Source organism: Cupressus sempervirens, chromosome 3, assembly GCF_028749045.1.
Source record: "Cupressus sempervirens isolate cs-2001-9-10 chromosome 3, ASM2874904v1, whole genome shotgun sequence".
NCBI lineage: Eukaryota > Viridiplantae > Streptophyta > Pinopsida > Cupressales > Cupressaceae > Cupressus > Cupressus sempervirens.
In genome coordinates, this window is record NC_143120.1 from 351,295,838 (window position 1) to 351,312,580 (window position 16,743).

Consider the following 16,743-nt stretch of genomic DNA (forward strand, 5'->3'; position numbering starts at 1 on the left):
TTTTATTATTCACCAAGAATTTCCACCATTTGGGTGTCAAAATTTCTTTTGTCAGATGTAGGAGTATCTCTCTTGAACGTGCTTGCCATGGATCTCCCAAAGTTGTTAAACTTTATCTTCAAGGACTTGATACTCTGATACCATTTGTTAGAAACAATAGTCAACCAAGATAACTAAGAGGGGACATGGGTTAGTTATCCAACTATTAAAGCATTTATCTTCTTTAAACAAACTTAACCATTCAACCAAATTAAATAATAACCATAATAAGATGCACATGGACAATTACACCATATATGTTAACTAGGGAAACCCTTGATCAGAGGGAAAACCCCAATGTAAATGATGCCCACAAGATGATGTACTAATATAAATATTCCTTGTTAGAAGATGGACCCTGTTAGGATTCTATTATGACATTTAGTACATATGAGTCCATGTTAGGAGACTTTGAATCCCTGTTAGGATTTGTAGTACAATGTATGCAAGAAGAGCCCACTACCCAAACATGCAATTTCAACTACAAGAAGAGATCACTGCTCAAACATGCAATTTACTGTTATGTTCCTCCTTCCTTTGTTCTATCAACTAAACCAAACACTATTAGACCTTGTAGACCAGGCCAAAAACCTTGAATCCACATATCAAATCTCAAAACACAATAGAACCTTGGCAATCAAGTTTCCTTCACTTTCGCTCTGCTCTGCTCGACTTCGCATTCTACTCTTTCTGCTACTTACAATCACTTCTCCATGTCTCAATCACATCTCCTATGATAAAGGAAAATGTCCTTCCTTTATACCGAGTCCATAAAACAATTTCGTTAGTCAGTTGTTAGACCTTCTCAATTAATCATTATTAGACCAGATTAAGAACATGTTACAATTAGTGATAACATTAATCTTCTGCCTGGCAACTTGAATATCTTTCTGTACACGTAATATTATGACTAGCGAACTTAGCCATGTCATCACCAACATGTCTTCTACATATCCTCAACCTTGATTCTCAGAATAACAATTCTGTAAAGAGATATAACAAATATACCAGAACATGCTTCTGTAAACTCTATCTCAGAACAGACATCAAAAAATTTACAGAACTTCTTCTAGACTTAACATTTCTTCATATGACGTTAGCTACATAGACTAGATGCTTAAAAGTACCTCCCATAACCTTAGATAGTGAGAATACTCAACTAGCTGTCTGTACCAACTTGATCTTTCCACTATTCTTTTGTCAGATACCATAGAAGATTGTTATGTTGACATTAATGACAAACTCAGTTATGAATGTAATATATCATCATAGTAACATATCTGCAATACTCCCCATAGGTGTAACGCCTCACCAAGGGATCCCAAAGAAATAACCTAAATTTTTATTAAGTTTGGTAAACTTTTTTTTAACAAGAAAGAATAACATACACATCAACCATATAGTAGTAGAAGCAATAACATACTGTCAACTAAAAGCATACATAACAGGTTACATTCCTTAAGGATCCCATGATGTTGAATCACATTTAAATGTAATTAATACTGAGTCTAACAAACACCACATCCATATGAAAGAATAATTAAAAAGTCCAATGTCCATTTAAATAATATGCATTTGTTTTGAATGCCACTTGGCAATAAAATTCAGAATGCTCAATCATCCACTGTACATGTCACAGGGTATGAAAGGCTAAAAGAATATACATATGTAGAAATAGAAATACATCATCCTCCTCGGATCCATGATATAAGTAAAATAAAATAAATGAAATCAACCACCATACAGGATATATCCATCCATCATAAAATATATAAACATCCATCATAAAATATAACCATCCATCATAATGATACATAGATAGAATAAAAAGGAAATGCAAACAAAGAAGCTCCAGCCACAATGACTACAGATGGATCTCAATGGTAAGGGTAAAAAACAACACTACCACCCAACTACATGGAACCTAAATGGCCCACTCCCACCACGCTGAGGAGATAGTCTCAAGTCCCAAATAGAATATCAAACCAAATATCAAAAATACTCTCTAAGTTCAGGAAATCCTAAAAGTATTCCATCTCAAGGGTTCCAAGATAGGTCGACATCTATACCCAGAGGCACACAAGACACGTAGGAAACCTACTATGTAAGTGAGCAAGTGCCATTGCACGAATCACACTAGAGTTACCTTGGCAGTCTCTCAGGATCCCGACCCCCTAGTGATCCCTATGCCCACTAGTATCCTCTCATACTGACAAGGCATACTAAGGATGCAAGGTTGCAACCAAGTGTTCTCTTTACTCACATCCTAGTCTATACTAGCACTCAAGGCATGGGCGAGAACATACAAAGACTCTTATTAGGTTAATTTTATTCCCATTTAGTGTAATGTTTTCACTTATTAAACAACTTACAAAGGGTTACTTTAGGAACCACTTAGGGCCCTAACCCCCATTGCAAGCCACTTTCCAACATTACATATAGATAACCTACCTTAGGCTCATAAAAGCACAAATCAATAATTATATAAAAATCACCTCAGTCCTATACAAGTGACTAGAAATCATCAAGAGATAAATCACAATAATTGCATCAGTTCTCTATGAGCAACTGGAAAGCATCCCAAAATAACTGATCGAAGACTCAAAATGGTTAAGTCAAATATGTCATAGCACGACATCACGAAAACAAATCATACAAACACCTCATCCCTATAAAAGTGCCTGGAAAGAAATCCAAATATAATTGATCAAGACTCAGAAATGGTTAAGTCAAGTAGATCATACATTCACTTCAATGTCACACAAGGACACTAGAAAGCAATAGCAATCAATAGATCAACACACATCATAGAGCATACTAGACACATTACCATGTTGGGTTTAAAAAGATCGAGATCAAATCAACACAACATCAGAATCACATAACTCCTAAGCCTCTGGTAACATCCTAGGACTGGTCAACATCTAGGTCAAACCCCAAAACCCCAAAGCATAGACAACACAACAAACAAAATAGTCTCATAGTTTAGCTTGATTTTGAAAATATATAGTTGAGTTAAATGCAAGGTTTTAGTTTTCATTTCAATGTACGTTATAAGTAGCTACGATTACAATTTAACCTTTACAATAATTTACCCCATTTTTATATTCAAATAAAGTACACAATTACCCTAATTTCAATCTTTAAGTACATTTTTCCAAAATAATCAAAGGTAATTATTTATTTAAATTATTAAAATAATACATATCAATTTTCAAATAAAATAATTTACAATTTTATTAAAATCAATATTCTTATTAATAATAATTTAAATCAAATTTAAATCTTCATGAAATAACTTCATTATTGATTAAACTTAATTAAATTTTAGTTAATTAAAATAATTTATAATTATTTAAAATAACTATATTAACATCCATTTATTATTTATTAAATTAAGACATATTAATAACAATTATTAATGAAATTAATTAATTAATAATTAAATTTAAAATTTATTAATATTTAATGGAGACCTTATTAGTAAAACTATTAATTAAAAATATTTAATAATTTTTTTTTTAAAAAAAGTGTTTTGAAAAGCCCGCCGGCTTTAAAAAAGTCGTGCTAGGCTTGGTTGCTGCTGCCGACAGTAGCATTAACTGCTGCGGCGTGCTGCAACCAACCTGCGCATGTACGACCGCAACAGGGAAGGTGGTGGGGTGGGTAAACCACCCCCCCCCCCCGCCCCCCACACACACACATATATTTAAATATATTATTTTGCCAGAATTCCCTCTCATGCTCTGATAGGAAGAATTCAGTGAAGCAATCAAAATTTCAATATAAAATTTCCATATTATTTCAAACCCTTCCCGAACTAATTTTCCATTTTAAATCTATCAAAGAAGGATAACATCAATCTTTTGATTTTCTCATAAACAGTAGATTTACATTCATATTAGAAATACATAATACTGAAACATTCGTCGCAAGAATTCTTCAGACAAACATTCAACAGACACGATGAAGATAGGAAAAGAAAAGCGTAATAAATTTAGCAAATAATCACAAGTGTCTACCTGGACACTGATGCTAATCACTACGCCAAGAAACTTGTAGAGAAATTCCTCTGGTTAGAACCTTCTCCTTTCCACAAATTCCTTCCTCTTCCAAAATTTGCGATCCTTCCCAAAACTTCGATCCCTCGAAAAATGAACCCTCAAGTTGCGATACAGAGTTCTCTCCTAGAATTCGGGCACTAATTGTGCGTTCACCCGAGAGAATTCTCTGCTCACCAAACTTCAACTCTTTATTAACTTTTCTTAATCTTTTCTTTTTCTTTCCCATGCACTTTTAATGAATTATAAAATAACTTTATTTAATTTTCACTTGACTTCTCTTTTAATTAATTTATTAAATTTAATCTCATGCACACATCATGCAATCATAAAACTTTTACTAATTTAATTTCTTTTTCTACTTCTTAATTTATTTTCAAACATTTAATGATAAAATATTTATTAACTAAAATAATAATAGTATTTAGCATTATTTAAAAATGAACTCTATATATATTATTATTAAATTAAATAAATATTATCATGTTTTAAAATTATTATCTTTTTTTATTATTGGTAAACGGGCGAAGCGTAGATTAATTATTATTATTTGTTAAAATTAATTATTATTATATGTTAAGCGAAGGTAGATTCGAACCCAAGACCTCCCACATGAGAGGCTCGCAAATTATCGTTGCGTTGTAGGCTTTTGCCTATTCTAAAATTATTCTTATAACTTTTATCTTCAAATTTAATTCTTTTTATTTAATTAATTTCTCAATTAATTAAATATAATTAAACATTATAATTCCATAATAATTTTTCATTAAATTAAATTATTAATTTAATCTTTTAATTAGACTTAATTAATAGAGAATTTCACTAAAGACTCATAAAATAAAATATGAAAACCCATCATAGCAAAACACATACAAAATCAAACTAAAGGGTCATAATCATGAATTAATGTCATTCAACACATTCGGAGGGTAGTCAAAACAAATGGCTTAAAGATTTAGGATTTGGACTTAAGAATTTATCTCCCCTCTCTTACCATTGAGATAATGTGATAGGGTACGCTCATCCTAGCAATTCAGGGAAGTCGATACTCGATACCCACAACTTGCATAAAATCCATGCATGTCCAAACACAATATTCTAAGCTAAACAGGAAATGGCAGGAAGTAGTGCATCATGTAGATCCCGACTAGCAAGTGACTATGACTCCCTTCCTTAACCACATCAGTAATGTCATACATAAAGAAAACATACACGCACACCATACACATGCAGTATGGGGTAAGTATCCATAAGAGAACACATATGATAATCCATCTAACTAATCATCATCAATAACTAAAAACACTGTAAAAATCATCGTGCATACATGAATTATAGAGTACCATGTAATCTCATCATACATCATTGAATCTAAAACAATATCTAATAATCTCAAAACAATGCTACTAATCATCAAGCATAAAACTGGCCTAAAGAGTTTGGCAATGATAGCAAAAATGTAAACTAGGGGCAGGCACTACAATAGGTATATCATCAACATTCATGTTTCCAACACTCATTTGGTGATCTATTTTTGTAATCTATTTACATAACTCAAAATTCTACTTCTTCTAGCCCTTTTTCCTATTATCCTAATTCTAGTTGTTTATATTTTTATCTCTCCCTCTTGTCTCTAGCTCTTTTCCATTTTTATTATCTAATTCTTTTCTTAGTATATGCTTTTTGTTGAGTGTCTCTTTAATATTAGAGGTTCTATTAATCTGTTGAGTTGTTCTGGTAGGATTTATTCTTACAATACATTTAATTTCCCATTCATATCTAGTTAAAGTTAGATAATATATGGATCTATTCAAGATGATCTTTTTAGATTTGATTTCTTTATGTCCTAGCTCTGTGTTTATGAGAAAACTAATGTTATTAGTTTAATTTTAATTAGTTTCAATTTCTAATAGATTACCTAAACCTTGCCCAATTTTGTTTAAGATTTGAATATGGCTAAGTTCTGGTGGAAGACTTTTGCATTCATACCAGGAAGGAGCTTCATATTTTCCTAAACTTTGCTCATTGTAATTAGGTTCCCAAGTTATAAATTTTAATGAATGTCCTTTATAAAGAAAACACATTTAGGACAATGGTGAAACAATTTTCTAAAAGTATGCCAAGATGTTAAAAAAGTGGCACTGCAGCTGTTCACCATTTTTAGCATCTACATAAATTATTGAGAGATAAAGACAAGAGAATGTGATTTTATAAAGAAAAAAGTGGCCATTATGTTAGCCCTGACTGATAATATAATTAATGATGTTGTGAATGCATGTAAAAGAGTCATATCAATTGTTATGTTGTTGTTGATGTCAAGTCTTAGTTGAATAGACATTATACTAATTTAGTAGAGTTCCATATATTTGATTGATGAAGAAGATTTGAAGAAAGTATGATGATGAAAAAGTTGATAAGTATGGTATTCAATGAGTTGGACAGTGATAATGCAATATTGGTTTGATTATTTTATAAATGTAATATTGTAATGAGTCATAAAAGCTACATTGAGTGACAAGGTGAGAGAAGGAAGACAATGTTCCCCAAGTAACTGCACTGTTCATTGAGCAATTGGCATAGTAAAGTTGAAAGTTGAGTATTAACTGAGTAAGTTTAGTATTGACCAAGTGATGTTTTACTCGAGTGAAATGTTATGTTCACCAAGTAACATCAAGAAGAACAAGTTTATAAAGATGGAATATGAGGCCGACTTTTGGTGAAAATTGTAATGTCCCCATCTTTTTAGCATCTCAGTGGAGTTCTTAGCCTTTACATTCTCCAAAGGCTAAGTGGAGAAATAATGAGAAATTGATTAAATTAATTTCTTATAAAGTCATTAAATAAATTAAAATTAAAAGATGACTTTATATTTAATTAATTTAATTAAAAGTGACTAAATTTAAATAGATAAATTTAAAAAATTCTAGGAGGAATTTAATATTACTTTATTTCTTCTAGAAGGAGGTCCATCTATTAGAGGAAAAGAATAAATAGGGAGGGTAGCTTCATTGTTGGGCATCAAATGTTTTGTCATCTACTCTTCCGGATAGCTTGTGGAGCCAAGGGTTTTTGCAGTTGTTACATTGATTGTTGAGAATGAACACTCCCATTGATTTGCATAACTGAGGTGGTGAAATATCTTCCAAAGGGTTGTGACTGTTGGAGAAGACAAAGCAGTCTTTTCATTGTGCCAAATTTGTCGCCTATGGATAGATTTGTGGAGAAGGAATAAGTTGGGTATTGCTATAGTACCGCTGCTATAGTGTCATCGCTACAATGATTTACTACAAGAAAATTCATATTTTGGGAGCAATTCTAGGTTTTTGTCTACTATATTTTGCATTTTTTGAGAGTAGATATTTAGGGCATTTGTAGGGTTTGTAAAATCTGTTGTAATTTGATTTATATCAAAGTTTTATCAGAATTAGTTGCCCTAATTTCTTATTGATGTAGATGCATATTTTCCTATTTGCAATTAGTATTATACAAAAACAATTGCGTCTTCATTGTTAGATGTTTGGTGTGTTCTTTGCAAGCATATTTATTAAAGTTTGGCATTTAGAAAGCAATCAAACTTTAGATATGCAATATGTCTCTTGCTTGCAAAGTGTTTGACGAAATGTCAAACAAGTGAATTAGAGAAGACTTTCTGTTTGACAAAGTTATAACCTGTTGGGGTTATTACATTGGTATCAGAGCTAAATCCTTCCATTGTAAGGGTTTAATAATCACATGTAGCCACCTGGGGTTGGATCTCATGGATTTTACACTCGTAGGTGACCTTTGTTTGGCAGGGAACAAGATTTTCATAGGTAGCCAGACACCATGGGTGATAGGAAAGAGCATAGCCCACTAAGAGACAATAGGAATGAGGATCAAGAAATAGGAGAATTTTTCAGAGCAATGGTTATAGTACAAGAGCGGGTGACTTAGGCTTTTCAGGTACTCACCACCATGGTTGAGTGCATGAACCCATAGGACAAACAAAATCTGGAACAAGGGCATAACAAGAATGCAGTGGGATCACCTAGAGCTCATAAAACTCTTTCCAGAACAACAGACAGGCCTACACATCCTACCTCTCTTAGAGAGGAACCAATATAGGAGCCAACAGAGGAAGCTGAGGATGAGACATTTGCAGATATCCTTATGGATGCTAATGATGAATGTAAATTATTGGCACTATAGGTATGAGAGAGAATGACTTTTGAGAGGTTTGTGAACCAAAGAAGAGAACACTACCATGCAGTCAGATACAATAGGAGACCTTGTGGTGAGGATAATGAATTAAAGTAGGCTACAAGGAAGCTTTCCTTGACTACATTTGATGGGAGTAGCTGAATGACAGCTCAAGCTTGGATTTACAAGCTTGGTACCTTCTTAGCACTAAGATCTATGACAGAAGTGGAGGCAATAAAATATGCCACACTACATTTAGAGGGAGTTGCACATGATTGGTGGTACCATGGGATGGTTACCCTTCAGCATAACGAAGTGACTTCATACTAGGACTTTGTGGATAGGTTGGTAGAGATGTTTGATAAGAAGGATCCATAAGTCTACTTCAGGGAGTTGGCACGGTTAAAACAAATAGGTAGATTGAAGTATTTCATTAGTGATTTTCAGAGGCTATCCATTATGGTGCCAGATATATCATATAGGAGATTGGTTGTTTTGTTCATGAAGGGATTATCTGAACCACTAAAGGGCTAGGTAGAAGCCTTTGATCCATTCAATTTGAAAGAAGTGATTAAGAGGCTAGAAGTATGGAACAAGCAACCCCAGTAAATAAATTTCAGTCAAAGGGTGCATCATCTAGCAAAGACAAACTTTTCTTCAAGAAACCTTACAGGAATGAAACACAAGCTGAAAATAAAGATAAATCATTTGCTCCTTTGGATAGAGAGACATTGAATGATTTAAGGAAGAAAAAAATCTGTTTTTATTGCAAAGGATCCTATGACATGAACCATGACTATCCCTTGAGGCCAAAGGGGAAAGCAAACAAGGTTATGTGGGCATATTATGAGGATTTTGATTCTAAATATTTAGACCAACAATCTGAAAATGAGGAATCAATTGAAGAAAAGGAAGACATAATTGATATAGGTGATGAAAAGAGTGAGGGTAGACTTAAGGAGGCCCATATCACTAGTGTACAACAAGAGGGATCATTTAGGATGAGAGGGGTATTGGTTGGTCAACAAGTTATTGCTTTGCTTGATACAGTTGCTACTCACAATTTTATTGATTCCAGATTGATTGAGAGGCATGTGATTCAGATAGAGCAATTTGAGAGTTTGAGAGTGAGGGTAGCCGATAGCTACATCCTCAAATGTGATAGGAAGATTATAAGTCTGCCCCTAAAGATCAACAACTTTGATTTCAAAGCAGATTTTTATGTTGTTAACATGGGTGATACAAATTTAGTTCTTGGCATGACTTGGTTACATGATATAGGGAATTTCACTCTCAATTTGAGAGATAGTTTCTAGTCAAAAGGGAAGACCCATATACTTAAGGCCATTCGTGACAGTGGGTTTAGGATGATGTCTTACAGATGCATGGAGAACTTGTTGAGACATGGCTAGGTTGAGTGGGCAGCTCGTTGCACTTTTATGCCATCACAGGGGCAACAAAAAATAAAATATCACCCAGATATAGAAGAATTGAGAATCAAGCACTATAAGGTTTTTAGTGAAGTACCACTAGGTAGACCTCCAAATATAGGTGTTGAGCATATTATTGAGTTAGAGGAGGGTGCTAAACCCATCATGATCACACCTATATACATCCAAAGAGATTGAAGGATGAGATTGAGAAAACCATCAAGGAACTACTTGCTATGGGGCACATTTGACCAAGTAAGTCTCATTTCGCTTCTTCTATGGTTTTGGTGAAGAAGAAGGATGGTACTCTTAGGATGTGCATAGATTACAAAGTCCTGAATAGGAAGACTATCAAAAATAGGTATCCCATCCCATAGATTGATGAGTTATTAGATGAGGTACATGGAGCATGTTTCTTCTCCAAAATTGATTTGAGATTAGGCTATCATCAGATCTGAATTAGAGAGCAGGATATAGAGAAGACGACGTTCAGGTGTCATCGTGGCCATTTTGAGTTTGTAGTAATTCCATTTGGGCTAACTAATGCTCTAGCTACTTTTTAGTCCACAATGAACGTGGTTTTTTAGCATTAGTTGAGGAAATTTGTGTTAGTCTTATTTGATGACATCCTGGTGTATAGTGGGACATGGGATGAGCATGTGCGACACTTAGACACTGTGTTGAGTATTTTGAGCAGGGAGTCCTTGTATGCAAAGGAGTCCAAATGTGATTTGGGATTATCAGAGTTATTATATATGGGTCACACTATTAGTGTTGAGGGAGTACACATGGATCCTGAAAAGATTCGTGTTATTATTGAGTGGTCTACTCCAGTGAACCTAACACAGTTGAGAGGATTTTTGGGGTTGTGGGTTCTATGAGAGGTTTGTTAGTGGATATTCCAGGCATGCAATACCCTTGATTGACTTGATGAGAAAGGGGGCTTTCTTATGGACTCTTGAGGCACATGAGTGTTTTGATAAATTCAAGGAATTGATGAATTCTTGTCTAGTGCCAGCATTACCAAATTTTAGCAAACTTTTTGAGTTGCATTGCGATGCATCTGGCAAAGGTGTTGAAGTGGTGCTTATGTAGGACAAGCACCTGATTGCTTATGAGAGTAGGAAGCTTGGGTGGGGCTGAGAGGAGATTCAACATTTATGATATAGAAATGTTGGCTATAATGCATGCTTTGGCCAAATCTAGGTAGTATTTAGTGGGTAGCAAATTTAGCATAAAAATTGACCACAATAGTCTGAAACATTTTCTAGGGTAGCGAGATCTTAATGATAGGCAACATAAATGGGTAAGTAAATTACAAGCATATGATTTTGATATTACCTATTCCAAGGGACACATAATGTAGTAGTAGATGCCTTGTCATGAAGACCCCACTTGAGCTTGATGATTGATATATCAAAGGATTGGAGACATTTGATCCTTGCAAAGGATACATGGGCATCAGGATTCATAGATGGATTGATCCAGAGTAGGGATTTCGCCCTTGTGAATGAGATCATCATTTACAAAGGGCACATTTATTTGGTGCCAGGGTTAGAGGTGAAGAGGATGGCATTGAGAGTTTATCATGACTCACCTATGATAGGACATCCAGGTTTTTACAAAACCTATCAACAGATTCATGAGCATTTTTCTTGGAAAGGGCTCAAAGATGAGGTGTTGCAATATGTTATAGAGTGTCCTACTTGCCAGCATAATAAACATGAGCACTCTTACCCAGTTGGCTTAAGCCACTTCTAATTCCTGATAGGAAGTGGGAGTGTTTATCCATGGACTTCATCACAGGACTACCAAGAGCCCAGAGTAGAGACTGTAGATATGTTGTTGTTGATTGGCTTAGAAAGTTTGCCCATTTCTTCCTAATCAACACTACATACACTACTATACAGGTGGAAAATTTATTCTTTAGAGAGGTACTTAGGTTGCATGGTTTACCTCAAAGAATTATCACTGATAGGGATAATAGGTTTATGAGTCACTTTTGGTAGGAGTTGTTTAGAATGTGCAAGACAGAGCTCACTCTAAGTACTAGCTACCACCCCCAGACAGATGGTTAGACAGAGATAGTGAACAAATGGGTGGGGGGATACTTCAGGAATTACATAGCAGGACAATAGAAGGCTTGGGTTAAGTGAATATATCTATGTGTATATTGTTATAATTCCACTTATCACATGTCTATCCAGATGTCACCATTCATGGCATTATATGGATATGAGGCACCTAATTTCATGGATTTGTTGCTATCAGATAGTAGAGTGGCTAGTGCTAAAGACTTATTACAGGAGAGCTAGGACATTGTGAAGGCTCTTAAGGATAATATCACTAAGGCACAAAATCAATAGAAGTAGTATGTTGATAAGAAGAGGACTGAGTGGACTTTTAAGGTAGGTGATGTGGTATATTTGATGTTACAACCTTACCACTAGTCCACTCTTAAGAAGAGTAGTGTTGAAAAACTTAAGCCATGTTATTATGGGCCTTTTAGGGTGATCAAGAGAGTTGGAGAGGTGGCTTACGAGTTGGATTTACCGACAAAGAGCAGAGTCCATAATGTTTTTCATGTGTCACATTTCAAAAAGGTGCTAGGACACCATATTATTCCTTCTACAGTGCTTCCACCCTTAGATGATGAGGGGAGATTGGTTTTAGTACTAGAGGCTATCATTGAGTTCAGGGAGAGGAATTTGAGGAGACATTCTATTAGGGAGTACTTGGTGAAGTGGAAGGACCTGCCAGTAGAGGATGCCACTTGGGAGAGTGAAGAAATTTTGCAACATCTAGAGTTGAGATCAAGAGGGGCAGACTGTAATGTCCCTATCCTTTTAGCATCTCAATGGATTTTTTAGCCTTTACATTCTCTGAAGGCTAAGTGGAGAAATAAGGAGAAATTGATTAAATTAATTTCTTATAAAGTCATTTAATAAATTCAAATTAAAAGATGACTTTATATTTAATTAATTTAATTAAAAGTGACTAAAGTTAAATAAATAAATTGAAAGAATCTTCTAGAAGAAGGAATTTAATATTATTTTATTTCTTCTAGAAGGAGGTCCATCTATTGGAGGAAAATAATAAATAAGGAGGGAAACTTCATTGTTGGGCATCAAATGTGTTGTCATTTACTCTTCTAGATAGCTTGTGGAGCCAAGGGTTTCTACAGTTGTTACATTGATCATTGGGAACGAACACTCCCATTGATTTGCATAACTGAGATGGTGAAATTTCTTTTGAAGGGTTACGACTGTTGGAGAAGACAAATTAGTCTTTTCATTGTGTCAAATTTGTGGCCTAGGGCCAGATTTGTGGAGAAGGAATAAGTTGGGTATTGCTACAGTACCGCTGCTATGGTGTCGTCGCTATAGCGATTTGCTACAACGAATTGCTACGGTGATTTGCTACAGGAAGATTCATATTTTGGGAGCAATTCTAGGTTTTTATCTACTACAATTTGCATTGTTTGAGAGTAGATATTTAGGGCATTGGTAGGGTTTGTAAAATCTATTTAAATCTAATTTATATCAGAGTTTTATCAGAATTTGTTGCCCTAATGTCTTATTGATGTAGATGCACATTTTCCTATTTGTAATTAGTATTATACAAAATCAATTGCATCTTCATTGTTAGATGTTTGGTGTGTTTTTTGTAAGCATATTTATTAAAGTTTGGCATTTAGAAAGTAATCAGAATTTAGATATGCAATATATCTGTTGCTTGCAAAAGTGTTTGACAAAATGTCAAAGAGGTGAATTAGAGAAGACTTTGTGTTTGACAAAGTTATAACCTGTTGGGGTTATTACAAAAATAAAGAATGTTCGAGAAGTTCAAAGGCACGAGTCAAAGTTTGTTACAAGATCTATGGTTGGAAAGATATAATTAAGATCTGATGATGGAGATTGAAGAAGGATAAGGATGAGCACAAAGTTCTATTTTCTAAGTGACTAAATGCAATGAATATGTGATCGACAATTGCGATTAAGTGACAATAATTAGAAGAATCTGGAAGTATAGAGACTACTATTTAAGGAGGAGTTGGGACAAGTTTTTGGTTATTGATAATTATTGTTAAGTTGGTGATTGTGAAAGGTTGAAGAAGAAAGAAGAGCAAGATGAACTGAGCAAAGAAAAAAGGTGATCAAAGCATAATTAAGAAAAAAGGAGTGAATCATCCAGTAAAGAGATCAGAAAGAGACTGAGCATAAATGAGATCTGAATAAGCAAGGTAGTGCTAAACCTAACATATCAATTTGTATTATTACTTTCTTACCATTCGAGCAAAAAAATCTCTTAATCAAGTAGACCCATAAAGTCTGTGAAATCCTATATGGTAACATCAATTAGTGGTGTTTATAAGTCCTTAGAGCAACCCACTCTTTAGATAGGATCAAGTAGTGATAAGATCTAGATGTCTTTTGGTGCAAATCCCCTAACCAGGTCACATTAACAATGTGTATGTAAACCTTTAACAATGTTGGCTCCTAGCAAAGCTCACTTTAGAAGAGCGAAAATTTTGGGTTGCCAGTCCCAAGTGGTTTTCCTTTTTACATGGTTTTCACATTAAAAATTTTGGTGTCAAATGTGTGATTGTTGTTATGTTGCAAGTTGTTTTACATGTTATTTATTTATTACTGCGACTCGATAACAACTAGGTAAATGATCGATAACAACTTGATAACAATAAAGGTTTATTACTCATAGTCAATAATAATGGCCACAATGAATGAATAATTTGAAAGTAAATTGATTGTGTGAGTTAAAGTGATCACCAAGTGATTGCTTATGATGTTTAGGATACCTGGAGATAATTGATTCCCCCCTTCTCACTTATCTAACATGTTACCCTTTTTGCTTAGAAAAAAAAATCCAAAGTTATTTGGGAATTAACTTTAGTCTAAAAGGAAGGACATTGGAAATAACTTTACATAAGACATTGAGAGATAAAGGCAAGAGAACATGATTCTATAACGAAAAAGTGGTCATCACCATTTTTGCTTAGAAAAAAACAATCCAAAGTAATTTGGAAATAACTTTAGTCTAAAGGGAAGGACATTGGAAATAACTTTACAAGAACACAATGTTTTGATTATGCAAAAAAAATTTATGAGAAAAAAGGAGAGGTTGGCCGTGCTCCTTTTGTCAACACTACAACAATTCTTTTCACCATGCAAGAGGGAGACTTGGGTACTAAGAAGTTTTGCGTTGTCAAAGCTAAAGATTTGGTTCATTTCCAAGTAGGTTATCTAAGGCAAGTTCTTGATTCTCACACCTCACATAATGAAAAAATTCAACAAGGTTTCATTAAGTACTATATAACTAGTCTAGCAATAGCCCTTTTTAAAGAGTGGTAACATCAATAATCTTTCCAATTACCATTTTGATAAATTTTTTGTTTGTAAAGCTATTTGGTAGTATGATAAAAGACATAATCAACACATAGGAAAAAATAATGATAAGCATCTGAAAGGACACGCTAGTTAAAGTCCAAACATTCTGTAGTTGATCATGACATCACTTTGAGGCACTTAATCAAAACAAGTATGGGAGAGAGGTCAAAAATCCCTTTCTTGTTTTGTTTTTATCAAGCAAGTATTTGACACAATTCCTAGGGATAAATTATGCCATATAATTGAAGCGCTTGTGATTCATTTGCATCTTAGAGATATCCTCCATAGAGTTTATAAAGAGGTATAATAAAAAAATAGATTTTTAATAGGCATCTCAGAAAGTTCTAAGAGTAACATTGGAGTCAAGCAAGGATGCTTGTTATCCCTCACTGTCTTTGGTCTTTACATTGAAAAGTTTAGGGAATAGTTAAATTATCAAGGTGGAGAAGGGGTTCATTCACAAATGTTTATGATAAACATTCTTCTTTATGTTGATAATCTTATTTTGATCACAAATTCTGTCCATGGGTTTCCATAAGATATAGTTGTCCCTGATCATTTTTATAGTGTAGCGGGGATACAAGTCAATATAAAAAGACCAGAATAATGATTTTCTTGAAAAGAAAGCAAAGTCAACAATAAGTTCATTTTGAAGGCAACCACTATTGAAGAAGTTAAGTACTAATAAAATCTTGGTTTTGACTTCAACAATGAGTTAATTTGCGAGGGCTACAAAAAACATTAGAACTTTGGGTGGATGAAAAATATTGTATGCTCTCCAAAATAGGTTTGAGGAGGCAAAATTTTGGATTGAAAAATTATATAGATTCTTTTTGATCAAGCTTCTAGTGCTTCCAACCATGGTTTAAAGATGTGAATTATGGTCTAACAATACTTCTATTTCAAATATGCAAATGAATTGAGAGAATTCAAAAACACTTAATCAAAAGAAAGTTCAAAATTTAAATTTTGATCAACTATGATATTTTTTTGAGTGAAGCGGGGGTAGTTCCTATTAAATTAATTGTTATGATGTATACAATATTTGACCATAATTAAAAACATGGAAACAAGTAGATGGTCAAACATTATTTCCAATGATGGCTTGTGAAAAAGAATTAAGACTTAGATGAGACAAAAGAACCAATGGATGAGTAAGTGGAATAAACAATTAAATGCTTGCCCCATAGGCAACGAAGAGATAAAAGCTTTAATTTTAGATCAATTTAACAAGCATACTAGGGTTATAGTGCTTCGGAGAAAAAATAAATACTATATTACATTATTCAATCTCACTTGTGATCCTTTATAAAAAGTGAACCTAAAGATGTGTATCCCCTAGAAAGCCAAAATTCTTCTTACTTAATGAAGAACTAAAACTAGGCGTCGAAAATGACCAAAAGAAACTCGGGAATAAAGGACTTGTGTTCTTTGTACCCTTGGAGCAATTGTATATGAAAAACACTTCATCATGGATTGGTATGCCTATAGTGACATCACGATAAATTGTGTTAATGTCATGACATTTGATTTGTGGAATTAGTCTTTTTTTAATGAAGCGATGGTTGAAAAATTAGGGTAGCTCATCATCGTCTTGCTTAGAAAAAGAATGAAACTTCTTAAGGTTAA